This window comes from Anolis carolinensis, chromosome 3 (assembly GCF_035594765.1).
Source record: "Anolis carolinensis isolate JA03-04 chromosome 3, rAnoCar3.1.pri, whole genome shotgun sequence".
Taxonomy (NCBI): Eukaryota; Metazoa; Chordata; class Lepidosauria; order Squamata; family Dactyloidae; genus Anolis; species Anolis carolinensis.
In genome coordinates, this window is record NC_085843.1 from 7845281 (window position 1) to 7862525 (window position 17245).

General features: G+C 41.7%; 1 protein-coding gene across 1 annotated transcript in view; it reads right to left on the minus strand.

The window, feature by feature from the left end:
- The window catches only part of mogat2 (monoacylglycerol O-acyltransferase 2), a 49998-nt gene that overhangs the window by 12118 nt on the left and 20635 nt on the right, over positions 1-17245 (minus strand). The window lies entirely within an intron of this gene.

Consider the following 17245-nt stretch of genomic DNA (forward strand, 5'->3'; position numbering starts at 1 on the left):
ACCTTAAGACAATTCCTCATGTTGTGGTGACCCCCAACCATAAAATTATGTATTGTCGAAGGCTTTCATGGGTTCACTGGGTTCACTGGGTTGCCCACGGAATCACTGGGTTGCCGTGAGTCTTTCAGACTGTATGGCCATGTTCCAGAAAGCTTCTGGAATATGACCATACAGCGCAAAAGACTCACAGCAATCCATAACATTATTTTTGTTGCTACTTCAGAACTCTTTTGCTACTGTTTTGCTACTGTAACATAATTTTGCTACTGTTATGCATTGTAATGTAAATATCTGATATGCAGGATGTATTTTCATTCACTGGACCAAGTTTGGCACAAATACCCGATATGCCCGAATTTGAATACTGGTGGGGTTGGGGCGGGGATTGATTTTGTCATTTGGGAGTTGCAGTTAACCAACAATCAACGAGCATTTTGAACTCTACTCAAGATGGAATTGAACCCAACTTGGCACAGAACTCCCATGACCAACAGAAAATACTGGAAGGGTTTGCTGCGAATTGACCTTGTGTTTTGGAGTTGTAGTTTATTTATTTATTTACAGTATTTATATTCCGCCCTTCTCACCCCGAAGGGGACTCAGGGCGGATGACATTATACACATATAGGGCAAACATTCAATGCCCATATACACATAGAACAAAGACAGACAGACACAGAGGCAATTTAACCTTCTCCTGAGGGGATGTTCGATTCTGGCCACAGGGGGGAGCAACTGCTTCATCATCCACTCTGACCGCACTTCCTCATTCCAATGTCGTAAATTAGTTAAATTTGCCTCCCCACTTTTTATAAGTGGTACCTTATCTCCTACTTGATAGATGCAACTATCTTTCGGGTTGCTAGGTCAGCAATGAGCAGGGGCTATTTTTTATTTTTAATTGACGGGTGCTCACCCCGCCACAGGCTGGCCTCAAACTCATGACCTCATGGTCAGAGTGATTTATTGCAGCAGGCTGCTCACCAGCCTGCGCCACAGCCTGCACCAGAGAGCACTGTGGACTCCAAACAATGATGGATCTGAACCAAACTTGGCACGAATACTCAATATGCCCAAATGTGAACACTGGTGGAGTTTGGGGAAAATAGACCTTGATATGTGGGAATTGTAGTTGCTGGGATTTATAGTTCACCTACAATCAAAGAGCCCCTTGAACCCCACCAATGATAGAATTGGGCCAAACTTCCCACACAGAGCCCCTATGACCAACATAAAAAAACTAGAGGGATTTGGGTTCCTAAAACCATCAGAAATATGTGTTTTTGATGGTCTTTGGCAACCCCTCTGAAACTCCCCATGCGATCCCAGGGGTCCTGACCCCCAGGTTGAGAAATATGGTCTAGATGGAGGGAAGTCATAATGACACCCCCTTCTGCTTTGAGGACAGGGGAAGAGGGGCCTTAGTAGTAAGCCTTGGGACATTTGAGGCTAGTTTTCATTCCCTGCAATGTAATTTTGTAGATTGTGGGACCGAATTCGCACAGTTGACAAATACTTTTCTTTACTTTATTTGTGCCAAAGAGAAAAGATATATAGATATAGATATATAGGAGGCTGCAGAAATGAGACTCTTGCCCATATTGGGAAGCTATAAAAAAAACAACAGCATCATCATCATGTGAGCTTCTGCAATCTATCTTGAAAGTAGCAACTGTGGACGGAGCCGCTATTATTAGGCAGGTCCTGTCCTTAAGGTTTTTCTTGCCGCTGTGGATTTTCCATGTGGTCCAGAGCGCCGAGTGTTGACTGTACTCATCAAGCACCGTCTCCTAATGAATTAAAGCTGAGAACAAACTGTCTCTTTTTGCTGCTTCAGTGCAACAGGGAGACTCGATTTGCTGATGGCCTCTGTTCTCTGAGGGATAAGAGCTCCATAATGTCCAACATGGACCATTTTTGCTTTCCATCACTGATCCCTGTTAAGTAAACTTAACCATCTGACGTTAGAGCAGGGATCATATGATCGTTCCTATATGGCTTGACTGCAACTCATATCCTCCCCCCACAGTTGGATATTGGTTTGAGACTGAGGGAAGATGTAGTTATATCCAGATAGCTATGGGTTCCAAATACCTAAATCAGTCCTCTTGGTGTTTTGGACATTAATCCACCAAAACCTTAACTTCATTGGCCAATGATCATTGTGGGAGCCAAAGTTGCAAACACTTGGAATTCCAGAGTTTGGGAAATGCTCCTCTAAATCTGTTTTCTTTACTCAAATGGGGCCGGGCTGTGGCACAGGCTAGTGAGCAGTCTGCTGCAATAAATCACTCTGACCATGAGGCCATGAGTTCGAGGCCAGCCCGTGGTGGGGTGAGCACCTGTCAATTAAAAAAAGATAGCCCTTGCTTGTTGCTGACCTAGCAACCCGAAAGATAGTTGCATCTATCAAGTAGGAAATAAGGTACCACTTATAAAGTGGGGAGGAAAATTTAACTAATTTACGACATTGGAATGAGGAAGTGCCGTCACAGTGGATGATGAAGCAGCTACTCCCCCCTGTGGCCAGAATCGAACATCCCCTCAGGAGAAGGTTAAATTGCCTCTGCGTCTGTCTCTGTCTCGGTTCTATGTGTATATGGACATTGAATGTTTGCCCTATATATGTATATAATGTGATCCGGCCTGAATCCCCTTCAGGGTGAGAAGGACGGAATATAAATACTGTAAATAATAAATAAAAATAAATAAATGCATAATTTCACAAAGTTTGGGAGGGGGTTGGAGAAGGAACACTACAACTCCCAAAATCCAGATGCATAATGAACTTGCTGGCTGATGGAGCCTAGAAGGTGTCGTTTCTTTTCCTCCGATCCATTTTCCCAACTGTTTAGTAGAGAGGAAATGTATGATTCCTGTATTCATAGTGTTGCACCTCAGGATAGCTTCACCTTGCTGTAAACTCCAAACTGCACACAGGTTGAAGTCTTTTGTAGTTTATTAGAAAATAGAAGATAAAAAGTTATTTAAAAGCAAAAGTAAAGTTCCGAAAGATAGTTACAAAATAAAGCCTTAAAGAATAATCCAGGAAATCACAAGGAATAAACAAAGTCCCATTAGAGCATGACAAAGTTCCATGAACATGAACACAAAAGCTGCCAGATAATCCAGGAAAACGAGAGCTTGCTTCTTGGATGAACAAAAGTTGCTTTGACAAAGGTTTGTCTCCAAACACATTACTTTAATACCCTTTGCAAAGCATGAAAGCATTTCTCTGGCCTCTAACCTCCCTCTTGTTTGCAATTCTCACACTCCTTCGAACCCTGAATTCCAAACGGTCAGCTCGATCTAAGGAACCTGTTTCATCAAGGTCAGCCTGCTCGTTAGTTTGCTGAGCCTCATTATCAGACTGAGAACTGTCCTCCTTTTCCAAGTCCATTTGCACCTGGCTAGTTTCAGTATCAACAATATCATTCCTTGCTGTGGGAAAATGAACTTGCACTCTCTGTTCCTCATCTTCTACAACAGGGACATTTTGAACCTGATTTTGAACCTGAATCCCATCATCCACATCAGAGTCAATCTGAGGTTCCAGCTGAGCTACAACACATAGGGGATGCAGAACCATTAATACCAGTCATATCGTGCCAGAGCCACAGTGGCCCAATGGGTTAAACCCTTGCGCCGGCTGGACTACTGACCTGAAGGTTGGTTGCGGACCTGAAGGTTGCCGGTTCTAATCTGCAGATGGGGCGAGCTCCCATCTGTCAGCTCTAGCTTGCGAGGACATGAGAGAAGTCCCCTGTCCTGGAGACTAGGATGTGGAACAATGGTTTCAAACTACAGGAAAGGAGATTCCAACAGCACATTCTAAGGATTATTTCTGAGTTTGATTCATTAAAATATTCCCATCCAAACCCAAGTAACGAAGGCGGAGGCATTACTTTTCATTCAACCCTCGTATAAACTGCAATCATTTTGTGATGCAAGGATAAGGCACATGTGACTTTGCTCACTTATGCATGTGTGATTAGAAGACGCAAAGAAACCTTGTAGAGAAAGAAACAACCCCCCCAAAGTCATGCGATTCGATTGTTAAATAATTACTGGATACAAAATGTAAGACGGACGAATGTTCTTGGTCTCAGTTTTGATCTCAAAGCTCAGCTGAATCCCTTTTGTATAGTTTAGTCCTTCGTGCCCACAAAGAAGGCATTTGGGAGCACAAGAAAAGTTTTGAATGGTTTGTTGTATGTTTTCCAGGCTTTATGGCCATGTTCCAGAAGCATTCTCTCCTGACGTTTCACCCACATCTATAGAATGCTTCTAGAACATGGCCATACAGTCCGGAAAACATGCAACAACCCTGTGATCCCAACCACGAAAGCCTTCGACAACACAAAGTTTTGAATCCTAGGAAACCGCAAGTATTATGACCACTTGGGAAATTAAAGTGTTAGCAAATTATACACCATTAGCCATCCCTTCCTCCCAATTTCTAGAGATGTTCTTGTTGCTAAAAATTAATTTAACATGGGAGGCATCATGAGTTTTCAAATTGTGACCGGAGAGGATCCGCTTGTTATGGCCTTCCAGGTCCTTGGCATTTGATTGATGGTGCTTTCACCGGATGCTATGGTGAATTTTCCGTCGGGTTGTTTGGTTTTGGGTCATTTTTGCCCACAATCATCCCGTTTGGAGCGTGATCAGATGAGAAACATTGTGCAGACTGGTATTGATCTGAACAAATGAGAGAGCTGGGACCAAATGGACAGAATGAATGTCAACAGGGAGAAATATAAGGGACTACACCAGGCATGGGCCAACTTGGGCCCTCCAGGTGTTTTGGACTCCAACTCCCACAATTCCTAACAGCCGGTAGGCTGTTAGGAATTGTGGGAGTTGGAGTCCAAAACACCTGGAGGGCCCAAGTTGGCCCATGCCTGCATTACACTTTGCATTAAACAAATTGCATTAATTCTGCAATGTAGATGCACCCTTGGAATATCTAGTTCCTCTCCAAAAACCATCCCAGCAAAATCGGTTGCATCGGCCCAAACTGTCTTTGCATCCTCTACAGAGTGAATGTTTGTTTTGAATGATTATCCCTTTCTGTTTGCTTTCCTTGGCCAGTCATGCCCCATTTGCCACCTGGATCGAGGTTGACGTGGTACCAGCTTTCTCCTCCTAGGAAAAGCGCAGGTGTGTTACATAATATACCCTTCACACCTCCCCGGTGGTTATGCAAAACAATCTCATTTAATCTGGGTGTTTGAAAAAGGCAAAAGGGCAGAAGAGGTCCAAGCTCCAAAAAATGCCATTAAACCAATTGGCTTGTTTGTGTTTTTCTGCTGACTGTGATTTCCCTCCGAATCTGTCTTACTATCATCAGCATTTCATATACAGTAGAGTCCAACTTATGCAACACTCGCTTATCCAACGTTCTGGATTATCCAACGCATTTTTGTAGTCAATGTTTTCAATATATCATGACATTTTGGTGCTATATTCGTAAATACAGTAATTACAACATAACATTACTGCCTATTGAACTACTTTTTCTGTCAAATTTGTTGTTTAACATGATGTTTTGGTGCTTAATTTGTAAAATCATAACCTAATTTGATGTTTAATAGGCTTCTCCCTGATCTCTCCTTATTATCCAACATATTCGCATATCCAACGTTCTGCCGGTCCATTTATGTTGGATAAGTGAGACTCTACTGTATATCTATTTCCATCTTTTCCTCCTCTTTTTTGTAAAAATTATTATATCATCAGTTGTGTGTTACAAAGCTATGTCTTTTAATATACATGCTTTAATGATCTTATGTTTTATTTATATACTAGCTGTGCCCGGCCACACGTTGCTGTGACGAAGTCTACCCTTCTGACTGGCAGCCAGGGGGAGAAGGGCTCTTCCTTGTCCTCTGTAATTTGGACTTTATTTTTCTAGGGTTTTTTAATTGAAAGACATAGATTGGATGACTATGTCTTTTGTGGCCAAATTTGGTGTGATTTGATTCAGTGGTTTTGCTGTTTACTCCATGGGAAAAATGCGCATAACATATATAGATAGATGATAGATAGATAGATAGATAGATAGATAGATAGATAGATAGATTTAACTATATTATACCCCACCTTGAGAAAAGAGGGTGGTGGATTCCCCTTCTCTGGAAGGTTTTAAACAAAGGATGGCCATCTGTCGGGGTGCTTTGATTGGGTTTTCCTGCATGGCAGAGGGTGGACTGGACGGCCCTTGGGCTCTCTTCCAAATCTATTATTCTTCTATTAGCACTAGTATTATTATGCCTTGATACATTATGCATGTCTTATATATGTATCACCTGAAATGGAAAACCATGGATGATACTGAATCCTATTAAAATGAATGTCTCTTGTCAAGTGCTGGGCGACACTTGATTGATATGAGGTGTATATACTGAGACACTTACGGCCGGCCGTCTCAATTTTCCCTTCTGTTCGGCAACTCAGCATCTGCTTAGTAGCACGAACAAATAAGACTGCCTAGCTGTCTTCCGATCCTGGTGGTAATTACAGTAGAGTCTCGCTTATCCAACATTCGCTTATCCAACGTTCTGGATTATCCAACGCATTTTTGTAGTCAATGTTTTCAATACATCGTGATATTTTGGTGCCAAATTTGTAAATACAGTAATTACTACATAGCATTACTGCGTATTGAACTACTTTTTCTGTCAAATTTGTTGTATAACATGATGTTTTGGTACTTAATTTGTAAAATCATAACCTAATTTGATGTTTAATAGGCTTTTCCTTCATCCCTCCTTATTATCCAACATATTCGCTTATCCAACGTTCTGCCGGCCCGTTTATGTTGGATAAGTGAGACTCTACTGTACCGTATATACTCGAGTACAAGCCGACCTGAATATAAGCCGAGGCACCTAATTTTACCACAAAAAAAAAAAAAACTGGGAAAACATTGACTCTAGTATAAGCCGAGGATGGTAAATTTCAGAAATAAAAATAGTTACCAATAAAATTACATTAATTGAGGCATCAGTAGGTTAAATGTTTTTGAATATTTACACAAATCTCAAATTTAAGACAAGACTGTCCAATAATAAATGTACCATATATTCTTAGTATAAGCTGACCCAAATATAAGCCAACCAGGACCCTCACCCAAGTATAAGCCGAGGGGGGCTTTTTCAGTCTTAAAAAAAGGGCTGAAAACCTAGGCTTATACTCGAGTATATACAGTAGTCTTTATTTACAAGTATATACACAAACAGCAGCCAAAGCTACTGGAACACATGTTGCTCTCACAGAAAATTAATGGCGACATCTCTCAGGTCCTTAAGCTTCTTCATCAAGATCTTTCAGCAGAAGCACACCAAAAATTGTTTTGAAGGCCCTATAAAATGCTTTTGGAGGACACCTTTCTAGCATGTCTAAGTCCTGCAATATGTTTACATTGGTCAACTTACAATGTAAACATACTATAGAATTGCATTGGAGAGTCTAGAGCAGGCATGGGCAAACTTCGGCTTTCCAGGTGTTTGTACTTAAACTCTCACAATTCCTAACAGTCTACTGACTGTTAGGAATTGTGGGAGTTGAAGTCCAAAACATCTAGAGGGAGGGATGAAGCTTGCTCATGGCTGATCTAGGAGGGTTGAATGAAAAATAATGCCTCCATCTTCGTAACTCCGCAACGGGTGGCAGTCCTGGTCTGCGGCAGGTCCTGGCTTGTTCAGTAGACTCTCCTCTACAGTTCCATTTGGTGGGAAGCCTTAGCATTGAATGGTTGTGTTGTTAAAGTGCGAAGTATGGAACCCTGCACAGACGGTCGGTCAATGCGACTTAAGCAACGTGTAATCACTGAATTCTTGACAGCAGAAGGTGTCACCCCAAAGGAGATTCATCAGAGAATGTGAGGTGTTTGTGGGGATTGTGTTGATGTAAGTACTGTGTGTCGTTGGGCGAGTGAGTTTAAATATCTTGAGGTGGGAACATCTGACTTGCACGACAAACAAAAAAATTGGATGTCCTGCGACAGCAGCCACTGAGTTTCACAAGCAAAAGGTTGACAGATTGATTCGGGATGACGGTCGTATCGCTCAGAGAGAAATTTCAAGCATAATCGGCATTTCACAAGAACATGTGGGTCACATTATTGCTTTGCTTGGCTATCGGAAGATCTGTGAACAATGGGTCCTGTGAGATGCTGGATGCGGAAACAGAGTGACAACTTCTTCCATGATGCCTTCAGAAAACTTGTTCATGGTTGGCAGAAATGTATCCAATTGTCTGGCGATTATGTAGAAAAGTGAATTGTGGTAGTTAAAGAGCACATTCTAAGGATTATATCTGCATTTGATTTATTAGCATTATCCCATCCAATCCCAAGTAACGAAGGTGGAGGCATTACTTTTCATTCAACCTTTGTAGAAAAGGCCTAGAACAGAGGTTTCCAACCTTTGGTCCTCCAGGTGTTTTGGACTTCAGCTCCCACAATTCCTAACAGCTGGTAAGATGACTGGCATTTCTGGGAGTTCAAGCCCAAAACATCCAGAGGACCAAAGGTTGTGAACCACTGGCCTAGAGGGAACATACAGTATATTATTTTTGGACAAGAGTAAATGCGATTGTAAATAATAAATACCTGTCTCGTGAATATTGGAGTCACACTAAACATCAAGCATTAAAAGAGCTGTCCAAGGTGCTGAAGAGGTTTTCTAAAACTGACTCTGCTCCATAGATGGCTCTCTTAAAGTTCAGACTTGAACCCAGTGTGGATTCACCATCCCACTAAAGTGGAAGCCACCAGAGATTATTGGAAGCATGGGAAGTTAACCATGCCTCCTTCGTGGATATTTGAAAAATTAAGGAGTGTTTTCTTCTAGGGTGACTCTGGGTGATTCAAAGCAACATGTCCTTATGGAAAATGCACCATAGTATCTCAATGTGAACACCTTGGAATAGAACCATCAGTCTGATTTAGAAGGAACCTTAAAGAACACAGCAAGTGAGGACTCATTAAGCTGAAAGTGCCTAGCAAGACCGGGCTGTGGTGCAGCTGGTTAGCAGCCAGCTGCAATAAATCACTAATGACCAAAAGGCCATGAGTTTGAAGCCAGCCCGGGTTGGAGTGAGCTCCCGACCATTAAATAGCCTAGCTTTGTGTTGACCTATGCAGCCCGAAGACAGTTGCATTTGTCAAGTAGGAAATTTAGGTACCGCTTTATGCGGGGTGGCTAATTTAACTAATTTACGACACTGTAAAACCTTCCAGCGTAAGGAAGAATGAGGAAGTACTCCATCAAGGACTCAGTGTCACATGTGGACGGTGAAGCGGCAGCTACCGCTGTGGCCAGAATCGAGCATACCCTCAGGAAGCCCAAAGCTGGAAAATGTTAAATTGCCTCTTTGTCTGTCTATATGCTGTATGTGTAATGGCACTGAATGTTTGCCATGTATATGTGCATTGTGATCCCTTCAGGATGAGAAGGGCAGAATATAAATACTGCACATAAATAAATAAATGATCTGAAGGTACCTGATGCAGACTGTGATGAATTACTTTCTAGAAATAGGACACTTTTAGGATCCGGATGAAATGACTATTCAGTTATCTAACTCACTGATTTCCCAAGGGTGCATCTACACCAGGCATGGGCAAATTTTGGCCCTCCAGGCTGTTAGGAATTGTGGGAGTTGAAGTCCAAAACACCTGGTGGGCCGACGTTTGCCCATGACTGATCTACACTATAGATTTAATGCAGTTTGAGAACACTTTAACTGCCATGGCTCAATTCTATGGAATCCTGGGAGTCATTGTTTGGTGGAGCACCATCACTTCGAGGTAGAGAAAGCTAAAGATCTTGCCAAACTACAAGTCCCATGATTCCCTAGCATTAAGTCAAAATGCAGTCAAAATGCATTGACTCTTCTATAGTGTGGATGCCCCTTCCTCTTGGCTTCTTGTTCTTCAGTCCATTTTTGATCCATGAAAGGACTTTTTTTTGCTGCCTGCTAAGATTTTTGTGAAGGAATGCTTTGGATGTCCAAGTAAGCAATATCAATGAGACCAAGAAGCATTATGAGATCATCACACTTTTTGGAAAACGGTAATGGCAATTTTCTTTGGAAACCGGAACAATTTTGCACAACCTTTCATGTTCTTGCAGCTGCCGACAGCTTTAGAGGAACCCAATTCAAAATGGAGAAGGGGGAGGGTCCGTGTTGTCAAATGTTTAATATCAAAGGAGCACAAAGAGATCTTTCAGTAAATGGTATTATCTTCTGGTCATAAGATCAGGCATCAACAACCTTGGTCTATTAGCTATTAGAAATTTGGACTGTGCCAAATTTGGTATGTGCCAAAACATTTATTTGGCTCCAGAGGCATCCTTGGAGATTTCTTATTGAGATAATCAATCCTTTGTGGGCACAGAAAAACCACAGCATAGTGATATAGGGCCCCATAGAGGTATATGGGACCACAATGTGACCACACAGTGAAGTGATGGAAAGGAAGGGTCCCAGAAATGGGGCTTGCCCCCAATGTCTTTGCATCCATGAGAGGTACCATGTTTGAATCTTCATAGCATCATGGAGTTGGAAGGGACCTCAAAGACCATGCTATGCAATAATATGCAATCCAAATATTCCTGAGATATATTTCAATAATTAAGCATAACTATCAGATCACCTCTCCACCTTCTTCTCAAATGTCATTCTTCCAATATCTGTGCATTTATCATAGCCTGTTCCTGGGGTTATTTTGGGTGCTGATTCAGAAAATTGCATTGGACAAACCACATCAACTCTAGTTTCTTATATATGGCTATCAAGGGTTATTTTGGGCAAGCAAATGGCAACTGATAGATGTCACATGTCATATGTTGTGTATTTCAAAACCCAGAGCTCATGGAGGAAAACTGGTGCCATTTTTGGAATCAGCAGGTCAAAGATACCCCAAAACAGGTCTAATATTCGAGACACCAAAATGTGTGTTGGCCGGTGTAAAAGAGTTGAAAGAGCCCCCAAAGGCCATACTGTTATTCTGACCTCTCATCAAGCCCTGAAGACCTGGCTATGCGAGCAAGCGTTTAAAGAATAAGTTTTTGTTGCTTCAAGGCGGTCTGGATTAAGGTTTTTGTACAAGGTCTGGAGAATGAATGGCACAAGCATTTTGCACTGCTTTAATTTTGTTTATTGTATATTATAATACTATTGACATGTTTTAACTGTTTTAATGTTATTTTATTGTATTGGCAGTAATTGCCATTTTTGTAAGCCGCCCTGAGTCCCCTCGGGTGAGAAGGGTGGGGTAGAAATGATAGAAATAAATAAATAAATAAATAAACTTCAGATTAAGAAGAACATCCTGACAGTAAGAGCGGCTAAACAGTGGAACTCTTTGCCTCGGAGTGTGGTGGAAACTCCTTCCTTGGAAACTTTTAAACAGAGGTTGGATGGCCATCTGTCAGGGGTCTTTGATTGTGCTTTCCTGCATAGCAGAGGGTTGGACTAGATGGCCCATGTGGTCTCTTCCAACTCTATCATTCTATGATTTGGAATGCTGGTAACTGGATTGACCCAGGGCTGTAATTTGCCTTCCCTTCTTCTTGTTGCCTTGATTTCTGTTGAACTAATTGGCTTGACCTTGGACTGTATGACTATTTTGTTGGAGATTTGAGGTCAAGGCTTTTGACAGAAAGGGCTTGGAAACACCCAACACAATCCACATGGCGAGGTGGGGTCCGCATGTGCAAATCTGCTCCGCTCCTGTACTATTTGGCACAGCTCCATATTAAGGGCTTTATATCTTCAGTATGGAATAGAATAGTTTTATTGTCATTGTGCTATTGCAGTCCTACGAATGAGAGGCCTTAAAGAAACCCTGTTATGAAAATTATTGAATTCAGCAATGTATATTTGCACTTGGGGATGCTTTCTAGTTCTTTCTTGGTTTCTGGATGTTCACGTAGCAGCCTCAGGCCTCAGGCAGGCCGAGGGGCAGCAAACTTGTGAATAACAAAATCTGTGAATTCCAAATCCATGAATGCAGAGGGTCAACTGCAACTAAATATTGCTCATCCTTCTCTTTATTAACAACCAAGGGGTGGAACTGATATAGCATGCTCTACTCTTTTGAAATTATGTACTCCAGTTTGTCACAAGTTATGCATATTTATAATTTACAGTGTTGCTCATCTGTCTGGTTGATCTGTTCACGCTGGATCTATTTATATAATAAGTATGTTTCTGAGATAACTGTTTATCATGCAGTGGTTCGAGGGATGTGCCGAATCTGTGTTCTGCACCTACATTGGCCACTCTGCCGTATTGATCTGCTCAGATCCTTTCTGAAATTCTAACGTCAAAAATTAAAAATTGTGCAGTTATCACTAGTAAAGGAATGCTTTAATATGTGGCAGTTGTCAGAAGTCAATAACTGATGGCAAAATAAAAAATGTCACAGAGAGGGGAGCATTTTGCATTACTCTTACTAATCTTGCATCAGCCTAGCGTAGTGGTTTGAGCATTGAACTATGACCAAAGATCAGGGTTCAAATGCTTGCTCAGCCATGGAAAGCCATTGCTCACCTGAGGAGAGTCACACTCTCTCAGCCTCAGGAAGCCAATGGCAAACTTCTTCTGAACAAATCTTGCCAAGAACGCTCTCTATTCTTGACAAGATTTGTCTTAGGGTCACCATAAGCCAGAAATGACTTGGAAGCACACAATAACAACCAACCTGTATATTATGTTTCTTGTAAGTATGCCTGGGTGCTTATACTTGCTGGAGTCAACAGTTGCAGTTGTAAAACATCTGGTTAAAAACAACCAATTTGCTCCCTTTCATAATATTCTAGATCAACTATCAATGTCCTGAATGTGAATGCTATTGGTATCCTGAAATAGAGTAGATTCACTGAATCAGAAGTGCAGGGGTGAATCAGCCTGTAGGTAAGCATCTTGTGATTCATTTAAACGGCATTGACTTAATAATTCTGCTCAAATAGAGACTAAAATGGCTAATAATTTGCTGTGTTTTTGTGATGACTCCCATTACTTACTCCCAACTATAGTAAGGTTAACTGATGAATGGTGAATCAACCCATAAGTACATTCCAGTGATTTAATAAGTTTACTTTAATAATAATAATAATAATAATAATAATAAAACTTTATTTATACCCCACCACCATCTCCCCACGGGGACTCGGGGCAGCTCACATGGGGCAAAGCCCGGTCAACATAGTTCACAGAGGTAACGACATAAATACATTTGCACAATATACACAAGTGAAAACACAATAAGGTAATAACACAAGAGTTAATACAACAGTAATAATATCAAGGAACCACCAATACAATTCAATCAACTTCATAGGTGGGGGAACTGCAGTAGCAATATAGAGATAGCATCAACAGATTAAAATACCCAAATAAGAGGGATCTAATAAAATTCAGAATAGAATTATAATGAGGCTGGTGATTTAATTGGGGCTATCAATTAATTGGTGCTATTAATTGGGACCTAATGCAAGATGCGGAAGCATGTTGACATCTGTCAACATTCCTCACCTTGCTGGGACTTGTAGAATCATAGAATGATAGAATCCTAGAGTTGGAAGAGACCTCGTGGACCATCCAGTCCAACACCCTGCCAAGAAGCAGGAAAACCACATTTAAAGCACCCCCGACAGATGGCCAGCCTCTGCTTAAAGCCTCCAAAGAAGGAGCCTCCACCACTGTCAGGGGCAGAGAGTTCCACTGCTGAACAGCTCTCACAGTCAGGAAGTTCTTCCTCGTGTTCAGGTGGAATCTCCTTTCCTGCAATTTGAAGCCATTGTTCCGAGTCCTAGTCTGCAGGGCAGCAGCAAACAACCTTGCTCCCTCCTCCCTATGACTTCCTTCCCCTCACATCTTGATTCATGACCCTCATCATGTCTCCTCTCAGCCTTCTCTTCTGCAGGCTAAACATGCCCAGCTCTTTCAGCCGCTCCTCATAGGGCTTGTTCTCCAGACCCTTGGTCATTTTAGTCGCCCTCCTCTGGACACATTCCAGCTTAGAGTCAACATCTCCCTTCAATTGTGGTGCTCAGATTTGGACACAATGTGATTCCAGTTGTGGTCTGACCAAGGCAGAATAGAGGAGGAGCATGACTTCCTTGGATCTAGGCCAATGATGGGCAAACTTTTGCGCTTGGTGTGTCAAAATTCACCAAAAAAACCTAGCATGACTTGGGTGGTGTGTCACTTCGAGAAACAAACCATAATTTCGCAATATGTATAGTTTAAATAACAAAAATATAATTGTAATATATAACTGTATTTAATAAATCAAAAACTATTTACTACCATTATTTCCATGTACAACAATCTATGGTACCTCTTGCAGTTTCCATGCTGATTTCTCCCTATTCTAGTTTCAATGTAGTCATGAATAATGAATAATAATATAATAGTAATAATATGATAATATATTACAATAATAATAGAATGATATTATATATATATATATATATATATATATATATATATATATATGTAATGTGCATAATTCCCATGGACTAAACAACAAAACCACTGGACCAAATCGCATCAAATTTGGCCACAAAAGACTTAGTCATCCAATCAATCTGCATACGACAGCGTGTCAGCAAAAATGGCTAGGCGTGTCAGTGCTGACACACGTGTCATAGGTTGGCCATCACTGATCTAGGCACTAGACTCCTATTGATGCAGGCCAAAATCCCATTGGCTTTTTGCCGTTGCATGACATTGTTTGCTCATGTTTAACTTGTTGTCCACGAGGACTCCAAGGTCTTTTTCACACATACTTGAAGTCAATTGCTTCCTTCCCTTCCTCCTGAGAGCAGCAAAGGTCAACCCTACTTTCCCTGCCACACGTTCTTCTTTCCCTCTGTTTCTCTCTGTCATTTAGAGTCCCTTCCCAGATGAACAGCAGTCAGAGGGAAGGACAGCAATCTTTACCTCCTTATCCTGAGATGCTACAGAGTCATTAGGAGAGGATTAGAAGGGCCACTTAATCTCTTGGGAGGAGTACTTAATCCCGTTTGGTTTAAGAAAACCTGACTGTATGTTCAGATACGAACGGGGATGAGAAGGAAACAGCTAGCACCTGAAATAGCCATGCATTTAACAGTGTTTAGAATATGCATTCAGAGACTTGTGCCTTGCCAACAATAGGGAAACCGATCACCAAAAACAAGGCAATAAAAGCGACTCCCTCCCACATTTCTCCAGTTCTTTCCAGCACCATGCAGAATTCAAAAAGTGTCTTGTTGAAACTCTTTTCCTCCCAGTTTTCCTCCCACAATGAGTCCAAGAGAATAGGCAGCGAACAGGGCTTTACTAGAGGAAAGTTTCCTCTGCCTCTCCTTATTGTTGGGAATCACCCTGGACTACTCAAGTCTAAATGTAGTCAGATAGATGATAGAGTTAGATTGAGGGAATCCTTTCCCCGTTTCCAAAGCATGCCTAGATAGGCTTCACCATTGTTTCCTGCTTCCCATCCTATTTAGGTCAGCCCGCCCTTTGATGTTTCTAGAAATGTGATCTCTCCTAGGACTTTGACATAACTTCCCCAATTTGGCCTTTGGAATGTTTATGGCCCTAGAGAAGAAGCGACCCATGAGGTTTGGTCACCATTCCAGCTTCCTGCTTTGTTCCAGAGAGGACACACCTCTATTAGTCAAGATGTAGCTACCTAGAGCTTTGTTATTTTAATCTGTCTATGTGTATTAGAACAGGATAGATTAGATAGTTAGCTCCAAACCTTTTCTATCCATCAATGGATTTCTTTTTACCTCAATAAATGCTTTTAAACTTTAAAGCTAACTTTGCATCTCTTTGCCTTCCTGATGACACAAGGCCTTCCAAAACTCACACCGCGTAAGTCTCACGCTGCTGCAATTTTTACTCTGCTATTTTAATGGGAATTTACCTCATAAAGAGGGTGATTAGAGCTTAACATCTCATCCATTCCCAACACTTACAGGGTTGCCATATTCCAGTTTTCCACATCCCAGAAGCCCATTTTACATCATATGCAAATTACGAACATTAATAGCTGCATTTCTTGTCTCTCTGGTAAACACCTAAGTGGTAAGCATGAAGCCATGGAAGTCTGGAAGATGTTTTAATCATTCAGTATGTAAACAAACCAGTGGCATCTAGTAGCTGGTATGTTAGCAGAACAATGAATGCTCTCCAAATTTTAGTACAGATTTCTAAGGAGCTACAGAAAAGAAGGTTGAGAGGAGACGTGATAGCCGTATATAAATATGTGAAAGGGTGTCATAAGGAAGAGGGAGCGGGCTTGTTTTCTGCTGCCCTGGAAACTAGGACTCGGAGCAATGGGTTCAAGTTCCAGGAAAGAGGATTCCATCTGAATATTAGGAAGAACTTCCTGACCGTATGAGCTGTTCAAAAGTGGAACTCTCTGCCTTGGAGTGTGGTGGAAGCTCCTTCCTTGGAAACTTTTAAACAGAGGTTGGATGACCATCTGTCAGGGATACTTTGGTTGTGCTTTTCCTGCATGGCAGGGGGTTGGACTAGATGGCCCATGGGGTCTCTTCCAACTATTATTCTATGATTCAAAGTGAATGAGTGAATGTCAGGTCCTAAATCTTATCTTCCTAATATAGTGGTTCTCAACCTGTGGGTCCCCTGGTGTTCTGGCCAACAACTCCCAGAAATCCCAGCCAGTTTACCAGCTGTTAGGATTTCTAGGAGTTGAAGGCCAAAACATGTGTGGACCCACAGGTTCAGAACCACTACCCTGATAGTTTTGGAAACATTGAAGGTCAGAGTACAATTAAGAGCAGGATTACAGCTATAGACATGAAAAGCACTGAGTTAAATTAATTTTACCATAGTGGCAAGATTTAGTAGGCTGGGAATGGGATGTATTGATGGGGGAATGAGAGCATTTCCTAACCATTCTGCTCCCCAATGAAATTTTCCATCAGGGCCCAAAATATCTACCATTGCAGTTACTAACAACATCAGTTGAGCATTTGGAAATACAATTTCCAAAAGGGAATGCAAACACAACAAATAGACCACACCTGGAATCACACTGTGTCCAGTTCTGGGCACCGCAGTTGAAGGGAGATGTTGACAAGCTGGAAAGTGTCCAGAGGAGGGCGACTCAAAGGATCAAGGGTCTGGAGAACAAGCCCTATGAGGAGCGGCTTAAAGAGCTTGGCATGTTTAGCCTGCAGAAGAGAAGGCTGAGAGGAGACATGAT